Here is a 26,506-nt window from a genome sequence, read left to right as displayed (position 1 = left end):
GAAGATACACTAATATCTGCTTCCTATTACTGTACTCTAAGCACAATGGAACTTTTCCATCTGATTTGCAACTGAAAATGTTCCACATGTGTTGATTCCCCTATTAAAATGGAATTTCCTTAAGAACAGGATCTAGCTAGTGCTTTTCACATTACCAGTGTTTCATCCAATCAAAATGTCATCTCTGCACCATAATAACATAAGAGAGCAAATCTTTGGCAGGAAGGTGTTCTTTATATATTTCAGTCCTTAAAATATCTCTGATGATTTTACTAGAATGGGTGCTCTAATACAAAGTACAATGGCTCAGATTAAGCCACTTATAACTTAGCAGGTGATCTCTGAATTACTGAAGCTGAAAAGGTCATCACCTTGCAACCAACTTAGAGTTGAGCCCTTTTGACTATAGCTATTTCAATCAGGCAACAAACATTTATGAAAAGCTTACTATGTGCTAGGTACTATAACAACTATTGGGAATACAAAGGAAGGTAAAAGACAGTCCCTTGCTTTTAAGAAGGTCAATTCAACTGGGGGAGATAATATGAAAATAACTATATACAAATAAGCTATATAAAAGATAAATAAAAAATTCTTAATAAAGGAAAGGCACTAGAATTAAGGGAACTTGGTATTGGATTGTATTTGTCAGTGACAAAGACCCACTGACACTAGCCTTTAAGAACTAAGAATCACCCCCATGCCACAATGAGGCGTCAGATTTGGACTCTTTACGTATGTTAAATATTTGCTCTATTCTGTTATTGCCAATGCAATGTTATCAATCAGTGGGATAAGCCAACATGTAATATACAAGGCCTCCTGTCTCTGCAGGCACATCATTAAATCAATCAACTAATCAGTATTTATTAAGGACCTACTGTGTGCCACATACTAAATGATCCCCTCCCTCAAGGAGTTTGCATTCCACTGAGGAAAAGAACATATATTCATATAAGGAGATGTGTAATACATAATCAATAAATATTTATTAAAGACCTATGTGGGCTAGATGGCACAGTGGATAGAGCACCAGCCCTGGAGTCAGGAGTACCTGAGCTCAAATCTGGCCTCAGACACTTAATAATTACCTAGCTGTGTGGCCTTGGGCAAGCCACTTAACCCCATTTGCCTTGCAAAAAACCTAAAATAGAATGAAATTAAAAAGACATGCTATGTGACAAACTTAGGACAACTAAGTGGCACAGTAGATAAAGTGCTAGGCCTACAGACAGGAAGAGCTGAGTTCAAATTTGACTTCAGACACTTACTAGCTATTTGCCTCAGTTTCCTTATCTGTAAAATTAGCTGAAGCAGGACATGGGAAACCATTCCAGTCTCGTTGCCAAGAAAACCCCAAATGGGGTCAGACACAACTGAGACATCACAAAAATAACAAGAATAAATATTACAGGCACTGGGGATAGTTTATATGGTTTTGTTGTTTTCAAAGTTAAGGGCATGAGGTTTTTGTTTGATATTTTTATTTGCTTAAAAGGAAGGAAACCTTATTACAAAAAAAACAAACTCCTTAATATTTGGGAATTAACTCATCTAAACATAAAATTGACCTTTATAAAGACAATTATAATACTGAACAGTTTATGCCTGAGCAACCTTATTTCCTTTTTTTAATTTATTTTTTTATTCTCATTTTGTACAAATTTTTTTTACATTAATAAAATATTCTTGTTTACAAGTAAACAAAATACCCCTCCTCCCCCATGAATATAGATAGACTTGTTTGGGCGAAAAAAGTAAAGGGGAGAGAAAAAAATTAAAATAAAAAAATAATAATAGTAATAATTGTAGGTATGGCCAGGTGGCGCAATGGACGAAGCAACAGCCCTGGAGCCACGAGCACCCGAGTCCACATCCAGCCTCATAAACCCAACAATCACCCAGCCGTGTGACATGCAAGCCACCTGATCCCCACTGCCCTGCAAAAAAAAAAAAAAAGAAAGAAAGAAAGAAAGAAAGAAAAAAAAGACCCAAAATAAAATAAAATAGTAATAATAGTAGGGGTGGCTGGGTGGCAGACAGAGCATTGGCCCTTGAGCCAGGAGCACCTGGGTCCAAATCCAGCTCCAGAGACCCAAAGATCACCCAGTTATGTGGCCCCAGGCAGGCCATCCAGCCCTACTTGCCCTGCACCCTCCCCCAAATAATCATAACAAAAAATGTGCTTGAGTCTTTGTTCCAACACCAACAACTCTGTCATGGGTGGATCACATTCTTTATGATAAGTCCATCACAAAAGTTATTTCCATATTTTTCCACCATTGCCATTGCTGATCGCAACTCTGTCCTTTCTTATTTCTCCACTACCATTTTCTCTCTCCTTTCACTATGACTCTGTTGTAGGGTCGCTGAGTGGCGCAGCAGACAGATCCCTGGTCCTGGGGCCAAGAAGCCCTGAGCCCCCATACCACCCCTTAGGTCCAAAATCCACCTGGCCCTGTGGTCCTGGGCAGGCCTTCCATTCCCAGCCCCTTGCAAGAAGTAAGAAAGAAAATGTGTTATATCTGGCCACTCTCCCCCACTCATGGTCCATCCTCTCCTCCTTTATTCACATCCCCACCCCTTCCCCCTGCTCCCCCCTCCTTCTTACTCCAGATGTCTATACCCCATTGAGTATATTTGCTGTTTCCTCTCCTAGCCATCTCTGATGAGAGCAGTTTCCCTCATTCCCCCTTGCCCCCCCTTCCATATTATTGCAATAGCTCATTGTAATAAAAAAAAAAAAAACTTATGTGAAATAAATATCTTGGACTATTCCCCCTCTCCTTTTTCTTTCTCAATTCCATTTCCCTTTTTTTCGATTGACTCCAGTTTTACACCATATAGAATTCAGGTTTCTCCTGTGTTTCAACTGTAAAAGCTCTCTCTAACTGCTCTATTAACTGAGAAGTTTCATATGAGTATTAGCAGTGTCATTTTTCTATGCAGGAATACATGCAGTTCATCATCATTAAGTCCCTCATATTTCCCCCCTCTCCTCCAATCTCCATGCTTCACCTGAGTCCTGTATCTGAAGATCAAACCTTCTGTTCAGCTCTGGCCATTCCAAAAGGAACCTTTGATATTCCCCTGGTTCATTGAAAGTCCATCTTTTTCCCTGGAAGAGGACATTCAGCCTTGCTGGGTAGTTCATTCTTGGCTGCATTCTAAGCTCCCTTGCCTTCCGGTATATTATATTCCAAGCCCTAAGAGCTTCTACTGTAGTTGCTGCTAAGTCCTGTGTGATCCTGACTGCAGCTCCACGATATTTGAACTGTGTCCTTCTGGCTGCTTGTAATATTTTCTCTTTGACTTGGGAGTTCTGGAACTTGGCTATAATATTCCTAGGGGTTGGTTTTTTGGGATCTCTTTCTCTGGGGGATCGGTGGATTCTCTCCATTTCTATTTTGCCCTCTGCTTCTAGAATATCAGGGCAATTTTCGAGTAGTAATTCTTTGAAAATGATGTCAAGGCTCTTTTCCTGATCATGACTTTCAGGTATTCCAATAATTTTTAAATTATCTTTCCTAAGTCGGTTTTCCATATCAGTTGTCTTTTCAATGAGATGTTTCACATTTTCTTCTAATTTTTCATTTTTTTGGTTTTGAAGTATTGATTCCTGATTTCTGGTAAATTCATTAATCTCCCTGAATTCTAATTCTATTGTCTGAAGGATTTGTTCTCCTCAGAGAGTTTTCTTATCTCTTTTTCCATCTGGCCAATTTTGCTTTTTAAAGAATTCTTCTCCTCCATAACTTTTTGAACTGTTCTATCCATTTGACCTAAGCTGGTTTTTAGCATGCTATTTTCTTCAGCATTTTTTTGGATTTCCTTGACTAAGCTGCTGACTTCATTTTCATGTTTTTCCTGCATCTCTCTCCTTTCTTTTCCCAGTTTTTCTTCCAACTCCCTCATTTGATTTTCAAAGTCTTTTTTGAGCTCTATCATAGCCTGAGCCCAATTTCTGTTTTTTTCTTGGAGTCTTTAGATGCAGGAGCTTGTGCTTCCTCATCTTCAGACTGAGTATTTTGGTCCTTCTTGGGCTCATTTGCAAAATATTTCTCAATAGTCTTCTTTTTGTTTCTCTGCTTGCTCATTTTCCCAGCCTGGGCCTGGTTTGGGGTGCTTCCTGAGCTTTTGGGACACTCCCACAAGGGTCTCAGTGTGTGCGGCTCTGTCCTCCCTCCTGGTGTGTGAATGACCATAAGCGCCCCCTCTGCCAAGGGGCTGATGTGGGGGGGGGGGCTGCTGTTCTATGGGGGGGGCCTAGACTGTGGTCAGGATCTGAATGTGGTCAGAGCCCCAAAGTCCTGTTCCAGGGGCAAAGGACAGAGCTAGGCAGTCTCTCTTCACTCCCCTCCCTCAGCTCAATGGGCTCATGCCCTGGGGACTCCTGCTTACTGGCTCCACCTGCTTTTGTTTCCTGGATCAGGGCTGGGGAAAGATGATGCTGCTTGCTGTGTGCCCTGAGGGCTGGGCTCCACGTGCTCGCTCTGGCAGAGGTCCCCTGGTGTTCCCCCACTTTGTGCCAGGTGCTCCTCGGGGTGCAGCTCAGGAGACTCCCCCGCTGCTGTGAGCTGAGACCCCCAGCGCCCTGGGGCTGCCTCCGGGAGGCTGAGGTTCTTTGGCTCTGGCGGGCCACCCCTCTGGTGGGCCGCCTCTCCAATCCTGGGGAGCAGAGCCTTTCTGCTCTTTTCCCGGTTACCTTGAGTAGGAGAACTGCCTCACTGCTTCCCTTTGTGGGTTCTGTCTCTCGAAAGTTTCCTTAGAGTCCTTAGCTGATGAATTTTATCGGAGAGCTCCTAAGACTAGATCCCTTCTTGTGGCCATCTTGGCTCTGCCCTCTATTTCCTTTTTTTTTTTGACAGGGTTACTCATTCAGTAGATCATGCTAGCAATTAGAGAAATCCTTAGGTCAGTGTAGGAAAAGGTAATGCTTGCCAGAGCCATGCAGAATCAAGGCTGAAGAAGGGAAAGAAGAAAGATACAAACCAAAGGTTTTTTGGTTCATTTACCAAAAAGACTTAAAGGAACTGATGAATGGATGGATCAGAATTCAAAGTCAAGGAAACCTGCTGAAGATTAAGAATTTGAAATTCAGGGCAACTAGGTGGCGTAGTGGATAAAGCACTGGCCTTAGAGTCAGGAGTACCTGGGTTCAAATCTGACCTCAGACACTTAATAATTACCTAGCTGTGTGACCTTGGGCAAGCCACTTAACCCCGTTTGCCTTGCAAAAAAAAAAAGAAGCCTAAAAAAAAAAAGAATTTGAAATTCAGAGTATGAGAAAGCTAAGACATTGTCCAACAGCTTGCTAAAAGCATGTACCATTTTCTTCTGAAATCAAAATGGATGCTGGAACCTATGTGGTCCCAGTCAAGCCTTCTTTCTCTCTACTACTTTGGCCACATTAATTGAGTCAATGTTATATTTTATCTTTTCCTCAGGAATAGCTCCATGAAGTAAGTACATTATATTATTGATTCTTCTTGTCCTATCCTCAGGCCAATAGCCAGTCCAGAAAATACTGGAAATGGCTCCTGTGCTTGTGTGAGTTAAAGAAAATTTTCACTGTATATTTCCTGACCATCTCCCTTCAGTGGCATGAAAATCAAGGATATTCTTAATAATATATTCTTCTTGCCCTGGAAATTTTCAGAGCAAAGATCAGAACATGACATGGTCATGGAGGAAGATGGATAATTTCAGCTGATATACAGTAAGACTTAACACTTGAATTATGAAAAATGGATCATTTTTCCTTTGCACCATTTTTTAGGGAGGGATGGAGTTCCAGAAATTGTAGATTACTAGTACCACCTAATCTCCTAGTCCCAAAGACCTCTCAGATAGAACAGTGGCAGATGACATCCTGTTTGTTTCCATTTAGACTACTACAGGATATATGGCAAACTAGAGGAACAATGGGAAAAGTTATTAAATGCTTTTCATTCATCAGCATCTTCAGTCGATTGATTCTACAAATCACAAACTGAACCCTACAATTTTGCCACCAAGGCGTCTACTTATTAGAATGACAGTGATACTGTGGGTAGCTGAGAAAGCTAAAGCTACTTCTGCATTTTGCCTGCAGGACCTCTATCTTGTCCCTAATTCTGCTTGTTTTGCAGTTTCCCCACCCTGAGTTCAAATCCAGTCTTGGACATTTACTATTTCTGTGACCATCAACAAGTCTGCTTATCTCAGTTTCCTAATCTCTAAAATGAACTAGAGAAAGAAATGGCAAACCACTCCAGTATCTTTGTCAAGAAAACCTCAAAGAATCAGTAACAACTGCACAATAACAAAAATAAAAATAGTGTGCATGCCTCATATCATTTCAGTTGCCTCCCAGCTCTCCAAAGCTAGTCATTGATTATAGTAACAAGTTCATATATTAAGTGCAAGGAAAAAAACAACATACAGATAGAATCTATTGATGGGGGAAAGGGAGAACATATTATTTGCACCAAATTTCTGTGACAGAATTTTTTAGTGAGCTATGGAATCATATAGGTAAAATTGTGGGTACTGTAACAAACCAGAACCATTATCAGAACCAAAACTAAAACCAAACCCAAAATCTAGAAACCAACAAGTATTTATTGAGTTCACCAACAAGAGAGTCCCATCCTTCCAGATGGAAATTCTCTTCCTTATGTAGGAAGCAAATTGGGTATGGGGTACCTTAAGATTGGAGAGAGCTTGTTGCTGAGGGTTTGCAGACTAGGTTAGGGGGTATAGTATTCCACAACTGGACAGGGTCTATTGCTGGGGCTTCTAAAAGAAAGGCTCTTCTTCAGGTTAACTATCTCTTGTAAATCCATCATAATAGATAGGACTAATCTTGCTATTTTAACAGTAAGGAAGGTAACAGACAGGATGGGGAACTGCAATACAAGCAGAATTAGGGACAAGATAGAGGACCTGCAGGCAAAATGCAGTAGTAGCTTTAGCATTCTAGCTACCCACAGTATTACTGTCATTCTAATAAGTAGAAGTTGCAGCCATGGTGGCAAGATTGTAGGGTTCAGTTTTTGATTTGTAGAATCAATCGACTGAAGATGTTAATGAATGAAAGGCATTTATTAACCATTTCATAAGGACTAAAACTGTACTCAAGTGATGAGAATATGAAGAGAAGTTGCTATTCTCAAAAAGCTCACACACCAATTGAAGAAAGAATGTATAGTGGGTTAAACTGCAGGATAGAAGGACAAACCAAAGATCACATGGTGGATAGTTACTGGAGGATAACAAGGTCCTAGTCACTGAAAAGTCAGTTGATATTTGAAGAGTTGTGAAAAGAATAGTCTAAAAATAAAAGCTAAATTGGGGAATTTCATTAGAGCTATGTGAGAGAGAAGGCCATTAGAGTCTGAAAGTTTCCTTCAGAAGTTGAAGAATGGACAGCCTAGTCTATGGTAAGAAAAAAGAAGGGAAATATTTTAGTCAGAGAAAAGTTGTGTCCCTGGGATGAGAAGAGGGAAGGAAACAATCATTTATTATATATTGACTATGCCAAGAGCTTTATGAGTATTATATCATTTGATCCTGGTAAGTAATACAATCTTAAACAGTGCAATGTTTTTGTTCTGTTAACTTCTTTTAACAATGACAAAAATATATATTGTGACCTGTTGGAGTTATTAAATACACTACTCATAATATTCCTTTACATTATTTGTTATGTGCTTATAATAACTACGATAAAAACTTTTCCCCAAAAGGCTTCAATTTTAAACTCACATTATAATCATAAAATATATTTTCTATAATTGTGAAAACTAGTTTTAAATAAGATATATATAATTGTAACATAATTGGATACTTACTTATTGCTTAAGGTCATTAAAAAATTCTAGCATGAGCTCCTAGGATCATCATCATCATAAAATCCCAAGAAGTTCACAGATCACTAAATAGAAATCAGTGATTTAACATAACTGAGAGCAGAGGGTGAGAGGATCGGTAGGATTTGAGTAGGCCTGCTGTTCAAACACTTTCCTCTTAATGTAGGCCCACATTTCTCATGATGAAGTACAATGATTGAAAGAATATATAACAGGCAAGACTAAAAGTCCCAGGCAACCATGTGCAAGGTATAGAATAGGACAGGAACAGAGAATTATTAATCAATCCCTGCCAGAAAAGGAGCATACACACATACTCTCTCTCTCTCTCTCTCTCTCACACACACACACACACACACACACACACACACACACACACACAAACACACACACACACACAAACGTGTGTGTGTATGAGTATACATATTTGCTTTCTCATGCCTCTGTGTGTACAAGCTAATCTAGGTCCACCCCTCTTCCAATGCTCTTTTCCCTGCTTAAAGGACAGGCAACTGGACCCAAGTATATGTGTGTGCTGGACCTGCAGCTAGTGATTTAGGTCCAGTGGTTCTGTTTGGGATACAGTGTCTATGAAGTTTATGATCTAGAGAAGGATATTTAGGGACCATTGATCTATTGCCAAGCAAATATGGGTTTTTATGACAGGGCAATAGCCCACAGACTGCAAGGGCCAGGAGTGAAGGCAGTGATCAATTTGAACCTTTTGAAAAATAATAACAATTGATCTGGTAATGAATGAGCTCCTGGGCACTTCTCTGGGTTCTTATGGTCAGTGTGGACAATGATTGTGATATTTAATTCCTTCTCAAGATCTTGCTTCTATCATCAAAATCATCATCAATGACAAGCATTTATTTATTTATTTATTTGTTTGTTTGTTTGTTTATTTTTGCAAGGCAAATGGGGTTAAGTGGCTTGCCCAAGGCCACACAGCTAGGTAATTATTAAGTGTCTGAGACCGTATTTGAACCCAGGTACTCCTGACTCCAAGGCCGGTGCTTTATCCACTATGCCACCTAGCCACCCCGACAAGCATTTATTTAAGGGCTTATCATAGACCAGTCATTATTCTAATAGGCTTCAAATTTAGATTTCATATACCCTTCAAAGTAACTTCTTCAAAGTGCTATAATTTTGTTTGTTAGTTTTTGTTTTTTAATTTGCTCCTTAGTTATCTGGAGAATATCCATGGTACCTGAGAATGAAGGACAACGGGGTGGCTATGACAGTCGCATTGATGGCATCATTCTCTATAATGAATTGTCTTAGCAGATGATAGTAAAATAATTAATAACAATAATATTAATAACTCTTTCAAAGTCTAACCCATTGTCCATATTTTAGGACAGAGTGTAATGGGAAAATAATCCCACTAGCCAGATTCATGATGTGTAGAGTGACATTGTAAGCCCTAAGACTGCTTTGGTAGCTGGGAAGGCCTGGAAGAATTCCTGAAATGCTGAGCAATTAGGCTCTGGCAATTCCACTGATTGGTTTGGCATTCAAAGCAATTTGATGAAACTGCTCCTATGAATCTAGAGTAAGAAATGCAGAGGAAAACATAAAGTGGCAGGCCAGCCCTAGTCCAAATGGCAGAGACAAGTGATAACAGTTGCTCCTTCACAATCTGATACTTCCACAAGTCAAGAGACACTGGACCAAGTCAGACATGCCAACACCCAGCTTGATGGCCTCCATCTTTTCATTGGCAGTCTCCCATGCCTGTAACACAATGCAGTGCAACACAATACAATACAGCACAAAACAACACAATACATGATTATTAGACCCTACTATGTACTAGATTTGCTGCTAAAGACTGGAATACTCTCCTTTCTCTTCCTCTGCCTCCTGGCTTCCCTCAGCTCAAATACCACTTTCAGCAGGAGGTCTTTCCTCCCTTCCTCCACTGCTAGCATCATTTCTCTGAGATTATTTCCAATTTACCTTGTATTGTATATATATATATATAGTTTTATGTATATGGTTTTACAAAACTGAATGGGAAATATGAGAACATTCATTTCCTTGCCAAAAAGTAAAAAGAGAATTGATAGACATTCTTAGAGCACATGACAAACATATAAAAAATTCTATGTCAGTACTTTTGGAATAATGTATTATCCATGAGAGTAAAGGCTGATAATAGGTACTTATTATTAGATTGAGTGAATAATACTGGATATGATGTATATCTTTATGGAGTGTGTGATCCATTACTAAAATTCAAAGCTAGGTGTTTTTGAATGGGAAGGGAGATGGCACAGTGAATAGTATGCCAGGCCTGGAGTCAGAAAGACTTATTTTTCCAATTTTAAATCTAGCCTCAGACATTTACTAGCTGTGTGACCCTGAGAAAGTCATTTAACCTATTTTACCTTGGTTTCTTCATCTGTAAATTGAACCAGAGAAGGAAATGACAAGCCACTCCAGTATCTTTGCCAAGAAAACCCCAAATGGAGTCACAAAGAATCAAATACAGTGAAAAATAACTAAACAACAAAATAAAAAAGATTCAAAAGTGGAAGTAAAAAGGCCTTCCTTGGGTCCTTCCCAGGAAGACAATGGCAAAGAAGCAATAAACACATTACTAAGACATGCAGATTTGTTTGTGGAAATTAATAGTTTTAGAGAAGGAATAAGGACAGATCCTTGTCACCAGAAACTAGAGAAGAGCTATGTTTTAAAGCATAGGACAAAGTGCTGCATGCAGTCACCAGAATTGAATGTTGATTCATATTTCCTTAAAAAAATAAGTTCCAAGTGCTACATTCCAAATACTCGAAATCTCCAAATTACTAGGAACAAAACTTTTTCACAACAGTTATCTGACTAAAGACATCAAAACATTTGGTAATAAGATGATATGCTAATCATCCTTGGAGTTTACCTTCCAATAGCTTTATTTCTAACAAATATGTCAGTTCATGAACATATGAAAAAAATTATACAGAGTGTTGTATAAGTCAAGTATTATAAATTTGTGTTCATGCAGGTAGAACTGGGACTGGAAAACTGCTTTCCATTAATCCCCTTTTATATTTACACTAGGCTGTGTGTATACGTGTGTATATGTACATTTTATCCCTTCCACATCACGATTGTCCCTATCAGCATAAGGTCAGCATAAGAAATTATATGAGATTTTTGAGGGAGTTTCATGGAAGCTACAGTAGAGTCTATGACCAGATATTTAGTCCAATATTAGTTTTACAATAAGATATTGTAAATTCTCTATAACAGAAAAAGAAAAAATTCATACTTCTCTTGTATGGAGGGAGGGTCAAAAATTTCATACAGATTTTCCAGATTGCAAGAGCACCATGTGTCCCCTTCAAGGTAGAAGGGATAACTGTGAATGAATGTGTGGTATGCATGTGTAGATATGTAAGTTTACATATGTATATATTATATGCCTATGTGTATACATGTGTGCACATGTATGCATATGTGCATACATATATTCCTTCCCTATCCCCCATTCCCTCCATGTCCTAATACATAAACAAACATATACATATGTATGAGTGTGTGTGTGTGTGTATATATATATATATATATATATATATATATATATATATATATATATATATATATATATTTCTTCTCTATCCCCATTCTCTCCAAGTTCTAATATAGCAAATATTATAATCCTTAACCAATGGTCCATCAAGTTGGTAAGGGTAAAGAGTATCAGCACCACAGAATGCATTCAGGACTCTAGTTATAGCTAAATATATGATAGATAGATAGATAGTAGATAGATAGATAGATAGATAGATATACACTCATATATGTGTATATATATAAATATATAAACTACTATAGACTTTATTTTTTTAACTAAAGCTGTAACTTCATTAGTATAGGGAAATTCCAGCATGAATTCTCATTTATTCTGTAATTGATAATCTTAGAGAATTATCTAGAACACTGAGAAGATTGGAAATGACTTGCTCATCCCTCAAGTTACTAAGATAATAAAGCACCAGAAAATATGAAATTGTCTGGTTAAATAGCATCCTAAAGTGAAAGAGAATGGTAGAGTTAAGCCTGGAAGTCTAGGTTAGGGAATATTATGGAAGATTTTGAATTTCAGGCAAAAGAGTTTAGTTTTTTTTTCCGTAGAGTCAATTTTTATTGTTATTTTTATCAGAAGCAGTCTGGAACAATGGAAAGACCTTGGACTTGGAGTCAGAAGACCCATTTTACTGTCCTGACTATGCTACCTCCTAACTGTCTGACCTTAGAAAAATCATCTCTCTAGGTATCCACTACTTTCTTTAAAAAGAAAGTCAAACTTATATCACCTCTATCCTTCCCAGTTCTAATTTCAGTGGAGCTATACTATGGTTGTACAAATTAGAGAAAAAATAGAATACAATGGAAAAAATTGTTGATTTGGTGGCACATATAGACATGTTCAGTTCAGGTATAATAGTCTCCTTCTTCACCCACTCACCCTCCCCCCCCCCCAAATATCAAGACCTTCAGCAACCTTTAGTTGTGCTGCAGAAAGCTAAAAGAATAATTAAAAGTGCATCCCTGTTTGCATTAGGAAATGTCAAGTATTTTTTTTTACAGAGCAAAGATTTTTCTTATCAAAAAATCTATTCACTAAAATGCTAATGATAGTCAGTGATTAGAAACTGCTGCTCAAATTTTGAAAGTTCCCAGTGGGCCTCTCAGACATGGCTTGTAACTTGTCAGTCGAAGAAATGCGCTCAACAAATCAAACTTTGCTGTGTGTGTTTAAAAATATATATATTTCATTTCCTTAACGCTTCACTGTGTCAAAGCCAGGAGGGACTTTTGAGTTAAGTGACAGAGACCACATTATTAGTTGTGGAGTCAATTTTAATAGAAGCCTCTCAAGGCAAGATGTTCTCAGAATAGGCACAAAAAAATTGCTAACCAATGGATGTAATGCTTATCTTAATTAAAATGAACAATTATTTCACCAAAATGAGTGATGGGAAGTTGTGTGTGCCTCCACTCCTTCCACAGAAGACTGGAACCATGAAATGGCAGTAGATGAGTCTGCTTTCATGTTCATACAAGTACCCTCCTATGTCCAGAGACTCCAGAGACCTATTTCACATGAACTTGTGCCTGAAAGTCTGGTCACAAAGTTCAATCTGGGATGAATAGATTTCTTTATCTAGTTCTACACAATTACAACCAATTTTTTAATGGCTAAAAGATTTCTTAGGATCATAAAATTTAGAACTGGAAAGGACATTAGGGGATCATCTAGTCCAACCCTCTCATTTTATGGGTAAGGAAACTGAGATGTGAGGAGATGAAAAGACTTCCCCAAGGACCCTAAGGAGTTAATCTGTATTTGGTTAAAGAGCAGAGTAAGACTGCTGAATGAACTGTCCTTGAACGGCAGTGGAATTCAGAACATTCATCAATTGTACCTGGAGTTTCCATTTCTTTTACTTGGGTCTTGGAACTGTCAGAGTCTAGTCCAAAGGTTTTAAGGGAAAAACCCCTTCAGAGCAAACAGGGGAGCTAATAAGAATGAATTAAGAATTCAAGGTTCATTTAGTCTTTCTGAGAATCCTCTCCTTTAAAAAGAGGGTATCTGGAAATTAGTGAATAAGAGCCAATAATTTTTAATTTGGAAAGAATATTAAAAACTTCATATTAAATTTGAAAATTCTCTCTTTCCAAGAGGGATATTCAATTTGAACTTTATATTAAAGGACCAAGATTTGAGTCATTATGATGTCATTCTACAGGACTTTGGCAAGAGATTTTGGGCAGCCTCTCAGTGCCTTAATTTTATTATCTGTAAATGAACGGGGTTTAACTAGAGAACCTCTGAATTCTCATGCAGCTCCTAATCCATGGTCCTGTGATATTATGAAAAGCGCCATTCCTATTAAAGGAATTTCAGGCATCATACACAGAAGCTTTTTGAGAGGGGTAGAGAAGTTTTTCCATTGTCCTTAAAAAGCACTCTATATTTCTATCTTTAAGTCTAGCTATGATAATTTACCTGATATATCAATTTTAGGGTATCAGACATGAAGAAAAGATTGGTTAGGACACATAGTCAGTTATCTGTCCCCATCTCATTTGTCCCACTGCTCTAGGAAAAATACCTAAAGGTTAGGCAAAGAACCTAGGTCACAAAGGGTAGAGAGACTAAAATTCTTGATTATCAGCATTTTATATCATTCATATCCCTTGGACCTGGAGCCTGCCAGCTTGCTAGCACAAGTCTACCAGAAAAGCCTTTCCTTGATCAGGTACCGAGATTACATTCCCTTCACCATAATTCCACTCTTCTTTTTGCTTTAACTAAACAAAATAACATGAATCAATTATTTATTTGAACTTCTCATTATTCAAGTTTAATGTAATACTATAATTTTTTTTAAATAAACTGAACCTAGGTTATCTTTATACAGAGATTTCAATGAGAAACTTTCCCAACTAGATAGATAGATATAGATAGAAAGATAGATCTATATATAGATCTAGATCTAGATAGATTAGATACAGATCAGTATCTACTCTTCAACTTGTAGCCTTAGAAAGTTGACGAGGATGCTGAGAGGTTAAGTGATTTTTCCCAGGGTCACACAAATAATATATGTGAATAAAAGTTGAGACTTGAACCAAGATCTTGACTCCAATGATATCTATCTATCTTTTATCTATCTTTGTCGCTAGTACTTTAATATGATTGGAGACTTGAACTCAGGTGTTCTCTCTCTCTCTCTCTCTCTCTCTCTCTCTCTCTCTCTCTCTCTTTCAATAATTAGCTTAGAGATTTGAGCTAAGAAGTTCATTTATCATTAAGATCCTGGCGATCATGCCCAGGAGATGCCCTCTATCAACTACGCTTGTTTCATTCCCAAATCCACTCCTGGTCCTCCTGGTTTTTTTTTTTTTCACTTTGCCCTCTTGCTCCAGGTGTTTTTCTGAACTACTCTATTTACATTCTAGGTCTCCTTTATGTTTATTCTCCTGCATTAGAATGTTATCTCCTTGAGATAAGAACTATATATCTTTTGCATTATATTTGTATTCCAAGGTGTTTTTTAACGCTTAACACATAAGTATTTAATAAATTATTTAACTATCAACAACACCATGCTGTATCTTTTTAATCACTAAGCATATGAAAATAACTTTGTAATACATTTTATTTTTTACAACACTAATTTTTTTTATATATACGAAGTTTATAGTGCAGGACCATTTGTTTGCTCCTTGGGAAAATTAGAAGGAACTTTGATTATACGTCTTCCACATTTACAAAAAAGAACATAGACTCTAGACTTATTTCCCTTTGGAAATAACCAAGTTCATTCATTTAGAATGGTTTTTTATAGGAATCCTACAAGACTTTCCTTTTAGACCCAGAGGAAAATTAATTCTAGCTTGTAAATGGACAAGAATAAGTCTTATCTTTAGGAAATGACGAACTCCCTTATATTATTTATGTCTTTGGATTAGTATTGTCACTAATATAAAACATTCCTATAGGTTAGTCTAAAATAATAAACATCCCAAAACAAAACAAAATCTCAAGAGAAAAATCAGCAACTAAAAAAATAATACATCAATAAAAGCAGATAGAACCTAGAAAGAAAGAGATATGACCCAAAACTTTATGCCTGAGGATCTTAGAGCTGAAGCTGATCAGTCAGTTCTAGAGAGATAGTAAGATGATGGTGGTATTACTCAACTATGAATGACTTTTGAATCATTTACTAGATGTGTATCTAAGTTAAATGTTTTAAATAAAGATTAGGCCTGTGTAAAGAGAGCTGCTCTAATTATTCAGCCAACTCTTCCAGACACATTTATTCCTTAGGAGATTTACAGTGTCTCAGGCATCCTGTCCCACTAGGTAAAGTGCTTCACAATGATGAATGGGAACTGATGCTTAGCAAGAGAAATATTTTAATACAGCATACAAAGATAGGGAGGGGGAGAGGGGAGATTTTTTTTAAAGAACATGCATCCACAGATTTCTCCAACTAGAAGAAACCTCAGGAGACCATCTAATAATACAAACTAACACTTTCAGGTTTGCAAAGTGCCTTACATACATTATCTCATTTGATTCTAATAATTTCATTGTGAGATAGGTTCTTCTTATTATTATTCCATTTTTATTGATAAAGAACTGGGGATCTGAGGGGTTAAATGATCTGCTCAGGGTTACAAAATTCATAAATGTCTAAGATCTGAGTTGAATCCCAGACCTTTCCACTCTAATTTCAAACTCTATCCCCTGACTCATGCTGCTTCAAACTCTTGCATGTGGAAATGAAGGGATTAAGCAGTTGGTAGAGGGAGATGGGAGTGGAGTGGGGACTTGGTTTAACAAGAGAGCAATTTGGTATGACCAATGTACTAAGTTGTTTGGCTTGACTTTGCATATAGATTTCCAGGAATGGAAATTCTAAAACCTCTCTGATGGTCTATTCCATGATTGGACCATGATTTAGGCCATTTCTGTGGCAGAAACATCTAAAATAGATTTTTTTATTTGGGTTCAAGTTATCTTTTCTTGTGCAAGTTTTCCACAGCTTTACCTAAGATATGTGTCCAAGAGACCTAGGATATGATTCTACAACTACACTGAACCGGGAGATCAAAGAACAAAGGAACAAATAATGATCCTTTTGGGCCAGGACTATTTTGTTTTGGTTTAGTTTTTTATCTTTAGTGCCTAATACATTGCTTGGTGCATAATAGATGCTTAGATGCTTAATAATTTGTTAGCTTATATAAATTATCTTTGAATATCTTTTCCTCTTCATCTCTTCCTCTTATCCCCCTCACCCATATAGATGTATTTATGTGTGACTTTAATATAGTGGTTTAAGATTTTCAAAGTATTCTATATAGATTAACTCATTGAAGCTTTATAATAATACTAAGGACAGGTATTGCAGTCAATGTGCACTAGTAGGAGAGAATGAAGTCTGAATTTTTTTTTATAAAGGTCATCTTATATGTGAACATTGTTTTCAAATGAAATCATTTGTACAATTGAACTTTAAGTATATTTATCATTTAATACACCACATACACATAGCAAATATTAATAAATGATTATTGAATGAATGGCACAGTTTCTGGTGGGGGGAAAATATCAGCTCATAGATTTAGAACTTGAAAGGACTTTAGAGATCACATAGTACAAAATTCATCATATCTTAGTAAACTAAGGCTATTTGCCCATTATCATAGAGGTAGTAGATGGTATTGTTCAGATTTGAACCTAGGACTTCCGACCCCCAGAATCAGCATTCTTCTCACTTCCTTCTCCTGCTTCACATGGAAGAACACAGTCAATTAAGGATTCTAACCAAATAATCTAGGAACTTCTTCATCACACACTACAATCTCAATTATAGAGAAAAGTCTATAAATAGTTTGAGATAAATGAGCATTTATTGCAATAAAATTGATAAACATGAACAGTTTCCTCCCAAATTCTACATTCCCAAACTCTATATACTATAGAGTTTGTGATTCTAAAATAGGGTCATATACATGATAGATACTCAATAAGTTTTTATTATAATATATTAATTTTTTTCACTAATTCACTAATAAATGTTGTTTATTCCAAGTAAGGAAAGACCTCTTTCATGATCTAGAGTGTTTAGAGTATTTAGTAGGAACTGGGATTCAAGAAGCCTAATTCTAGTTATGGCAATAATTAACTCTGGAACCTTAGGCAAGTCACAGCTTCTCTGGACCTCAGTTTCCTCATCTACAATTCTACTAGAATTGTTGGTAGAGTTGTGAATTGATCCATCCATTCTAGAAAGAAATTAGACATTATGCCCAAAGGGACATAAAAGAGCAAACCATTCAAATGACCAAGATCACTACTAAGTCTTTATCCCAAAGAGATTTTTTTTAAAAAGGAAAAAGACTTATATGTACAAAAATATAGACACCAGTTCTTTTTATGGTGACAAAGAATTGGAGAACAAAGGGATGCCCATCAACTGGGGAACAACTGATATGTTGTGGTAAATGATTGTAATGGAATACTTTTATGCTATAAAAAATGAAAAACAAAATGGTTCAAAAAAACCTGGGAAGACTTACATGAAAAGATCCAAAGTGAAATGACTAGAACCAGGAGAAAATTGTACACAGTAATAGCAATGTTGTGCCAGATTTCTCCAACTGGAAGAAACCTCAGGAGATCATCTAATAATAAAAACTAACACTTTCAGATTTGCAAAGTGCCTTACATACACTATCTCATTTGATTCTAATAATTTCATTATGAGATAGGTGCCTATTATTATAATTCCAAAATAATTTCAAAAAACTTTTGATGAAATATGGTCTTCCCCTCCAGAGAAAGAACTGATGGTTCTGAATGCAGATTCGTGGATTTTTTTTTACTTTATTTTTCTTGGAATTTTTTTATCTGTGTCTTTTTTCATAATGTGACTAATAGGGAAATATATTTTGCATGACTGCACATATATAAGCTATAACAAATTGCTTATCTTCTCAATGAGAGGAAAGGAGAGAGAAAGAATTTGGAATTCATAATTTTAAGAATAAATGGTAAAAAAAGTTGTTTTTTACACATAATTGGGAAATATGATTTTTTTTATTTTTAAGAAAAAGATGAACTATCGGAAGAGTTCTAGGTTCTAAAGTACATCCTAGAATGTTAAAATTCTTTTAACTGTCAGTTAACTACAATCTGGCTCCCACAAAATGAAAGAATGTTCTAACTAACCATTTCTTTTTTCATTAACAAGAATTGATTTTCTTCCTCTCCCAATTTCTTTCCTCCTCTCCACAGGAAAAAAAAAGAGAAAGAAAAAGTAAATACCTGTTTCAAATATGCATAGTCAAGCAAAACAACTTAGTTACATCGGTCATACCAAAAATGTTTGACTTCTGCATATTAAGTCCACCACCTTTATCATAAGATGGCATTTTTGCCATTAATACTCTGGAATCATGGTTGGTCATTGCATTAATCATTATATGTGTGTATATGTATACACATACACACATGCACACATACCCACGTGTACATACATGCACACAAACATACACACACATGTGTGCCTGTGTATATATCCACACCTGTCTACACATATGTGTATGACTATGTGTGTTTGTATATTAATAGGAGAAGCATGTCATAGTGAAGAATTAACCTGAAGACCAGAAATATATGATTTCAAATACCATCTTAGACATCTACTAGCTATGCTTCTACCCTTGGACACTTAATCATTACCTCTATACTCTAGGAAACTTTCTGAGACTATAAATTATAGAAAAGGTACAGATCAGCATTAATAGGAAGAGTTTCTAAGTCAATATGATCACAGTTCTAATCCCTATTTCCTTATGTCTGGTGTCTAGTAGGTGCTTAATAAATGTTTGTTGAATTGATTTTCTCCTCTGAATTGCTACCTGGATCACTGAGTTCAGTGGCTGAGTTAAGTTTACTCCTTTGAAGTATCAGGTAGATATTAATAATTGACCAGTGATGGTGACCTGCCCTGATTCATATTAGCATACAAAATTACACCTACCTAAATTTCTTTAAGCACCCCAAATATATGAGATGATTGGATTGAATAATTCATGACAAGTTAGAGTCTTTTATTTCAATTTCAATTCAAATTTTTATTTTAATTATCTTCCCTCTTTAAACAAGAATGAGTTGAATCAAACAAAAACAAATATAAAGTAATATTTTCTGAACCTTAGGCATATTTTCCCTTGGTGCCATATTCTAAAGTATCATTCACTTTACAACTTGGAGGACAATCTATCATTTTCAATGTTATTTGTCCCTGGTGAGGGCCATAACACAAAATCAATCAAATTTGCACAGTCTGCAATGGCCCTGAGGAGGAGATGGAGGAGTATGGTACAGAAGACATACTTAGGTTGTCTTCTCAACTAAACACATATGCCCAAGAACAGACTTTAAATTTAAAAACAAAAAACAATACTCAAAACAGGCTGCCTTTACTTTACAAAAGTTCCACACCTTTCTTACATATTTTCTGTCTGAAATGATGGGTATGAATATTTCTCAGCCCAATACTTGCAGCTATGTCCTATCCAGTGGTGTGTGGTAACAATGAGTTCTCCAAAAACTCCAGATACATTTTTAAATTTAACCTGCATTACTAACATTTTCTCCATTACTTTCTTGTCTAGATAATAAATAAAATAATAAAGTAGACCCTAATTTATAGAATTTGTCTTTCTGAGATATAAATGTTCACAATGGAAATTTTACAATCAGCTCTCCCTAAGTAATTCAAGTTGCACATGCCCCAGGTCCAGTTCAACTTCACTCTTTTAATTCAATTCAATTCAATAATAAAAGGTGGCGTGCTAAATAGACATAAAGTATCTGGTCTGGAGGAAGGAACATGAATCTTCCTGGATTCAAATCTGACTTCAGACATTTACTGGCTGTGTCACTTAACTATGCTTGCTTCAGTTTTCTCACCTGTAAAATGAACTTGAGAAGGAAATGACAAACTATTCCAAAATTTTTGCCAAGAAAACCCCAAATGAGTCACAAAGAGTTGTGTACAACTGAAATCCTAAATAGCCCAAATAAAGCCATGATAAGTATCTGATTCTTGGGGATACAACATAGAAGAGGAAAACTCATCCTCATTCTCCAGGAATTTGCATTCTACTTGGAGATACAATAAGCAAACAATTAAGGAAATTCAAGATAAATTGAAAAGAGAACTCTTATAACTAGGTAGGTTCAAAAGGATTCCTGTAGAAGTGTGCATTTGAGCTTAGCCTTGAAGGAAGTAAAGCATTCTAACAATCATAAATAAGGAACACACAAGTTCCAAACAACAGGGAACATTTTGTGCCAAAAGGTAGAACTGGGAGAGTGAATATCTCTTCTCAGAAATGGCAAGAAGGCCAGTCTGGCTGAAATATAGAGTGAGTGAAGGTGAGCAATGAAGCCTCTTAAGAGACTTCATTAATCTTATCATTCTCTGCCCTATTTAATAAAGAACAGGGAGTTACACTGATTTATATAGTAATCAATGGCAGAGTTCATTAGGATATTGGTCCCCTAATACTAGTTCCTCCCTTTATCCATTTTTTTTCTTTGCTCCCTCTACCCCTCCCCACCGAAAGAGGAATTTCTAAGAAAACTGTTTAATGAAAAAACAGTAAGCTCCATTGATGAAAGTATCTGTAGGTATGTCTGTATGTTTGAGAAGAAAGAAGAGAGTAGAAAAGAGACAAGGTGATTGGTAGGAGGATTGAAAATGGCATTTACATTAAAAGCTAATTTTCCTTTCAAGTTTCAAATATAGCATTTATGCATTTTTGGCTCAGGGAAAGTGAGAGCAGTCATTTGCAAAGGTGCATCAATTTTTTTCCTTCGAATCCCCCAATACCAAAGGATCAGAAGATCTTGACTCTGATCCTCGCTTGCTATGTGACCCTGAGAAATTAATTTGACCTGTCAGTGCCATGTGCTACTCACTAAGATTATAAACTGCAAAGAAGGTAGCAATTTTTATTGATAGAGGGGTTTCCCCACATGGAAGTTCCTTATATCAACTATATCTCTGTATTTATACCTCTATTTTCTATATCTCTTCTCAGAAGCTAGGAACAATGCCCAACAAATAAAAAATACTGGTAGAATGCATAATCTGCTTCTAATGGTCCTTTGGGTTGACATTCTAAATGACAATTACCAGAGATTCTTGACTCAGGACCAGCGGTCAGGGGTCAGGGTGGGAAGAGAGTACGAGAACAAAAGAGAGGTGATGACAAAGGCAATTAGACCCCTTAAAGACTGGGGGGGGGGTACCTAGGTGGTACAGTGTGTAGAGTTGCCAGGCCTAGACTCATTTTCTTGAGTTCAAATTCAGCTTCTTAATGACTCCAAATTTCTACCAGAAACAAAGGTCCATCTTTTTAATACCAGTATTAAACCAGTATTGTTGGACAGCTATAAGGCATAGAATACAATGATATCTGAAGGAGTAAAAATAAGTAATTCACTGAAGGCAATGGAAAGATACTACCACTACAGTGGGGTGTTAGTAGGCTGCAACAAGTAACCAATACGGCCCTTCACAGAAGAATAGGAACAGAAGAGGTCACTAAAAGAATGTATAATAGGAAAAAAAAGAGATTTGGTATCTTAACAACCTTAATCCTAAGCTTTTAATAGTCTGCCATTTTAGGGATAAATTATTCAAATTTCTGCATTGTGAAAGATATGATGATATTTTCTCAGTTTTAAGGCATTCTGGATATATATTGCCTATCTAAAATTCTACCTGTTTGAATTTGAATTTAAAAGACTTTCTCCTGATCTTTCTTTTGCTTGGCTTTTCTTTCTCCATTTGTTTCTTATCTTTTCTTTTAAAAAATTTTATTGAATACAAACAGGAAAGATACACATTGACAGATATGAAATATGATTTTCTAGGTCCGTGCCCACAAGGTTGAACCCAGGTTGATGACAATAACATCCCACAAAGTAATTTTTTAAAGTAGCTTTAAAGAACTACATCTTTGTCTCAATCCTGGTTTGTGTGTGATTCTCCAAAATGTTTAACCAATCTCCATTCCAAATCTCCATAACAAAAGATTATATTTATGCATTAAATTATCAGTGTCATGGAGCTTACAATTCATGAGATGTACAAGGAATTAACACCTAAGATATTTCATCCCTTGGTATCAATTCCCATGAGACTATACTAGGATCAAGACTATATTTGATGCCCAGCAGTAAAAAATCCAGACTTTGGTTCTAGATCAATTCAGTCTATTTAAGGAATGTGGGAGCCACCAAAAAAAGGTCCTCTTTAAAAAGTTGGTTCCACTAGTCACTTAAGTTCACTGCTAAAAATGATAATTCAAATAAAAACAGCAGATAATATGAGATTTGTCATAATCCTAAACAATTCTAGAAGCCAAATATCTCCCTTGGTCAAAGAAAATGAAGGCTAATTAGTCTTAAAGAAAGAGTCTGTCTAGAATATTATTCCATTCAGTTTAAAAAGGTCCCAGACATTGGTGAATGGATGAATGGATGAATGAACTTTATGAATGAATGAATGAATGCACATTTATTAAGCATTTACTATGTGACAAATACTGTGTTTTGGATTGATGGTACAAATATAACATCAAAGACCACCTTCTTCAAGGAGACCATATTCCTATGGGAAAGAAAGTATACTTGGGGAAATGGTGGCCAGGGATGGACACTTTGATATGAAATAGATTGACACTTCCCATCTAAAAACAAAAGTTAATTTGATCTGAACTAAAGTCAAGTAGTTCATGCTTCCAGAACCTGAGAGCTTTCCCTAAGCAGGAAAGAGTATATATGCCTCAGCAAGGCAGTTGATAAGGAAGCTGTGGGATAGGCAGTCAGAGAGAAGGGAATACTGATATGGTCATCTCAAGTAGATAAAACAAAAAAGGAAATAGCAAAACTTATTCTCTTTCCCTCTCTCCTCTGTCTTAGAAATCCAAAAACATGGAAAGGAGTTTCTTTCTTCTCTGTAACCCAACTGCCTTGTGAGAAAGCAGGGGGTGAAAGAATTTTTTACAGGAAAGGAAAAAGAACTTGATTGGCCTGGAAAAAAGACTTGGGAATGTATATATTCTGACCATTCAGAACCTGATGACTAACTCTGAACATCAATTTAAAAAATCTGAGTAATTGTTCAAGAAAAAAATCAAAATATAACTACCAGATGGAACACTTTTGAGGCCATTAATTCTATAACTCATCTTCTTCTTGTTTCTTTCTGGCTAAATTCCTTTCTAATATTTGTTCTTCCTATATCACAGTTTCTCAAAGGATGCATCATAGTCACTTTCCAGTTTCTCTTATATTTCTACCTATAACCCTCAGCTGAGATTTGGATTAAAGCAACTGGATAAAATCCAGTAATTTTGGCCTTGATCTGAACATGAAGTAGCCTAAGACATAAATAGGGAAGGATGATTAGCCCCAATGACATATAGAGGTAATAACTTCTAACCACTAAGAGCATTACCTTTCTCCCAACTGGCAACAGTTTTTCTTAAATCTCCATAGTCTTTACATTTAAAGTAGGAACAAAAACTGCATCTTTCTCTGTGCTGCCAGTAGTGGTGAGAATCAATAAATGCCTAATATTATTATTGAAATTAGCAATAAAGAGGAGAGGTTCAATTTACAGAACTTACCTCTAAAGTCAATCTTATGTCCAAGAGTTCTTCATCCATCCATACATTGCCAAATGCATTGTTGGATTACTGCTGGTGTTTTTGTTGTTGCTGTTGTTTTTTAAGCTTTCAGCCAAGTCTTCATTCATCTGTAAACAGATTGACTCACTGTAGCAATTACACCCAGGTAGACCAATTTGTGTTTGGCTAGGGTTTCAATAGCTGAGAATGTGTAGCTGAGCACTTTCACGGAACTGTATTTTCTATGCTAGGTTGGCTTCAGTCCCTAAGCTTTGAAATTGGCAAACTTAAGTAAATAATTCTATTTAGGTCCTCTTTTGTCATTGAACTTGACTCACTAATGATTTCTTAGTGTTTCAGTCTAAATAGACATTAATAGATTTTCTTTCCTTTTGGGTTAAACAGCATTATCGCTAGGCAAGTTTCTGTCAGAGCTTAGCTCTCCTATTCATTTGCTTGTGATGTGGTTAATGTAGAAATCTAAGGCTGAACAAAATGTTCAATAGTAAAGAGAAAGGGAACGTTTTATTCTAAGGCAATGTCTTCCATTGTCTCATATTATACAATTGAGATTCTTCCTCAAGTTCCAATTATCTTTACTTGGCCAATGTATATAGGCCTTCCAGCAGTTGATAATGCCCCTTCAATTAATTCCAAGAAGACAAATGGTTTTTGATGGCTTATGTTTTGAAGGATCAATTATCTATTTCAATATTTTCTCACCAATCCTGGAGTTAAGAGGACCTGAGTTTGAATCCAGCCTCAACCACTTGACACTTACTGTATAACCTTGAGAAAAATCACTTACCCCTGATTGATTTGTATCAGGATCATCTTCAATCATATTGATTGATATCTGGCCACTGAACCCAGATAGCTCTGGAGAAGAAGGACTGATGACTTAACACAGCATCTCCACACACTCAAATCCAATTGATATCTCCCTGATGTCATCATCTTCTTCAAAAATGAAGGAAAAACATCATCATCATCATCATCACCACCTACCTAAACTATCTCCTTTTCCAAATTTCTCTCATTTCTGTTGAATGTAACATCAACCTTCTAGCATTCCTCACCTTATATAGCTAATCAGATGCCAAAATGTGATATTTCTATTTCTTTCTCCACATTTCATATCTAATTCCTTCTCTCAGTTCACACAGCTCAATCAGATTCTCATTACCCCTGGCCTGAATTATTATCTCAAGTCTCCTAATTGGCCTCCCTGCCTCAAGTCTCTACCCACTCCAGTATATCCTACACACTATTGCCAAAATAATTTCCCTTAACCACAGATCTGAGCATGTCATTTGCCTACTCAGCCAACTCCAGGGCCACCTCTTATTGCCTCTAAGCTAAAATACAAAATCCTCTGTATACTGTTGAGGCCCTTCACCTACCCTATCCCTGGTATCTTTTCTCTATTATTCATATAGGACAGGCTGTCCACATGCCCACATGCCCACTACCCTTTGTTTTATAACCACAGAATCCCTCTTTTCTTTTTTCTTTTTTGAGACAATGGAGTTAAGTAACTTGCCCAGATCACACAGCTAGTAAACATCAAGTGTCTGAGGTCAGATTGGAAGTCCAGGGCCAATGCCACTCAGCTGCCCCTCCCTCTTTTACTTAAGATGCAATTCAAGGGACAGCTAGGTGGCACAGTGGATATATCACTGGCCCTGGAGCCTCAGACTCTTAATAATTACCTAGCTGTGTAACCTTGGAAAAGTCACTCAACCCCATTGCCTTGCAAAAAAATTTTTAAAAAATGATGCAATTCAAGCACCATCTTCTACATGAAATCTTTCCTGAATATTTCAAGTGTCCCTTCAAACTATTTTGTATTTATTTTTAATACTACCTTTGTACCAAATTTATAGTCATTAACTTAATATTTATGAGATATAGGCATATATATATAAATATGTATATATATATGTGTGTATATATATATATATATGTATATATATATATATATAATTGTTAGCTCCCTCCTCCTATAAAATGTAAGATCCTTGAGAGAAGGAATTGTTTCACTTCTTATATTAATATCACTGATGCCTGTCACAGTGTCTACTATCACATAATAGATACTCAAATCAAACAGGATAAAAGGATTTGACCATTCCGGTCAAAGCTGAAACTAGTAGGGCAACTGGGGCTTTGACCTAAGGAACCAAATTTAAAAGACTGTCAGCACTTATAGGCCTTCAGCAACATAGAAACAACAGAATTTAATATCTTAGGTATGGGTCAAATGAATGCTGTTTCTCTCTCACCCTATGTGTTTCCTCAAAGAAAAGAAGAAAGGGAGAAGGAAGGAAGGAAGGAAGGAAGGAAGGAATTTGAACTCTGGTCCTTCTTACTCCCTGATGTCATCATCTTCTTCAAAA

This window comes from Macrotis lagotis, chromosome X (genome assembly GCF_037893015.1).
Source record: "Macrotis lagotis isolate mMagLag1 chromosome X, bilby.v1.9.chrom.fasta, whole genome shotgun sequence".
Taxonomy (NCBI): domain Eukaryota; kingdom Metazoa; phylum Chordata; class Mammalia; order Peramelemorphia; family Peramelidae; genus Macrotis; species Macrotis lagotis.
The sequence above is the reverse complement of the archived record's forward strand: the minus strand, read 5'-3'. Positions refer to the sequence as shown.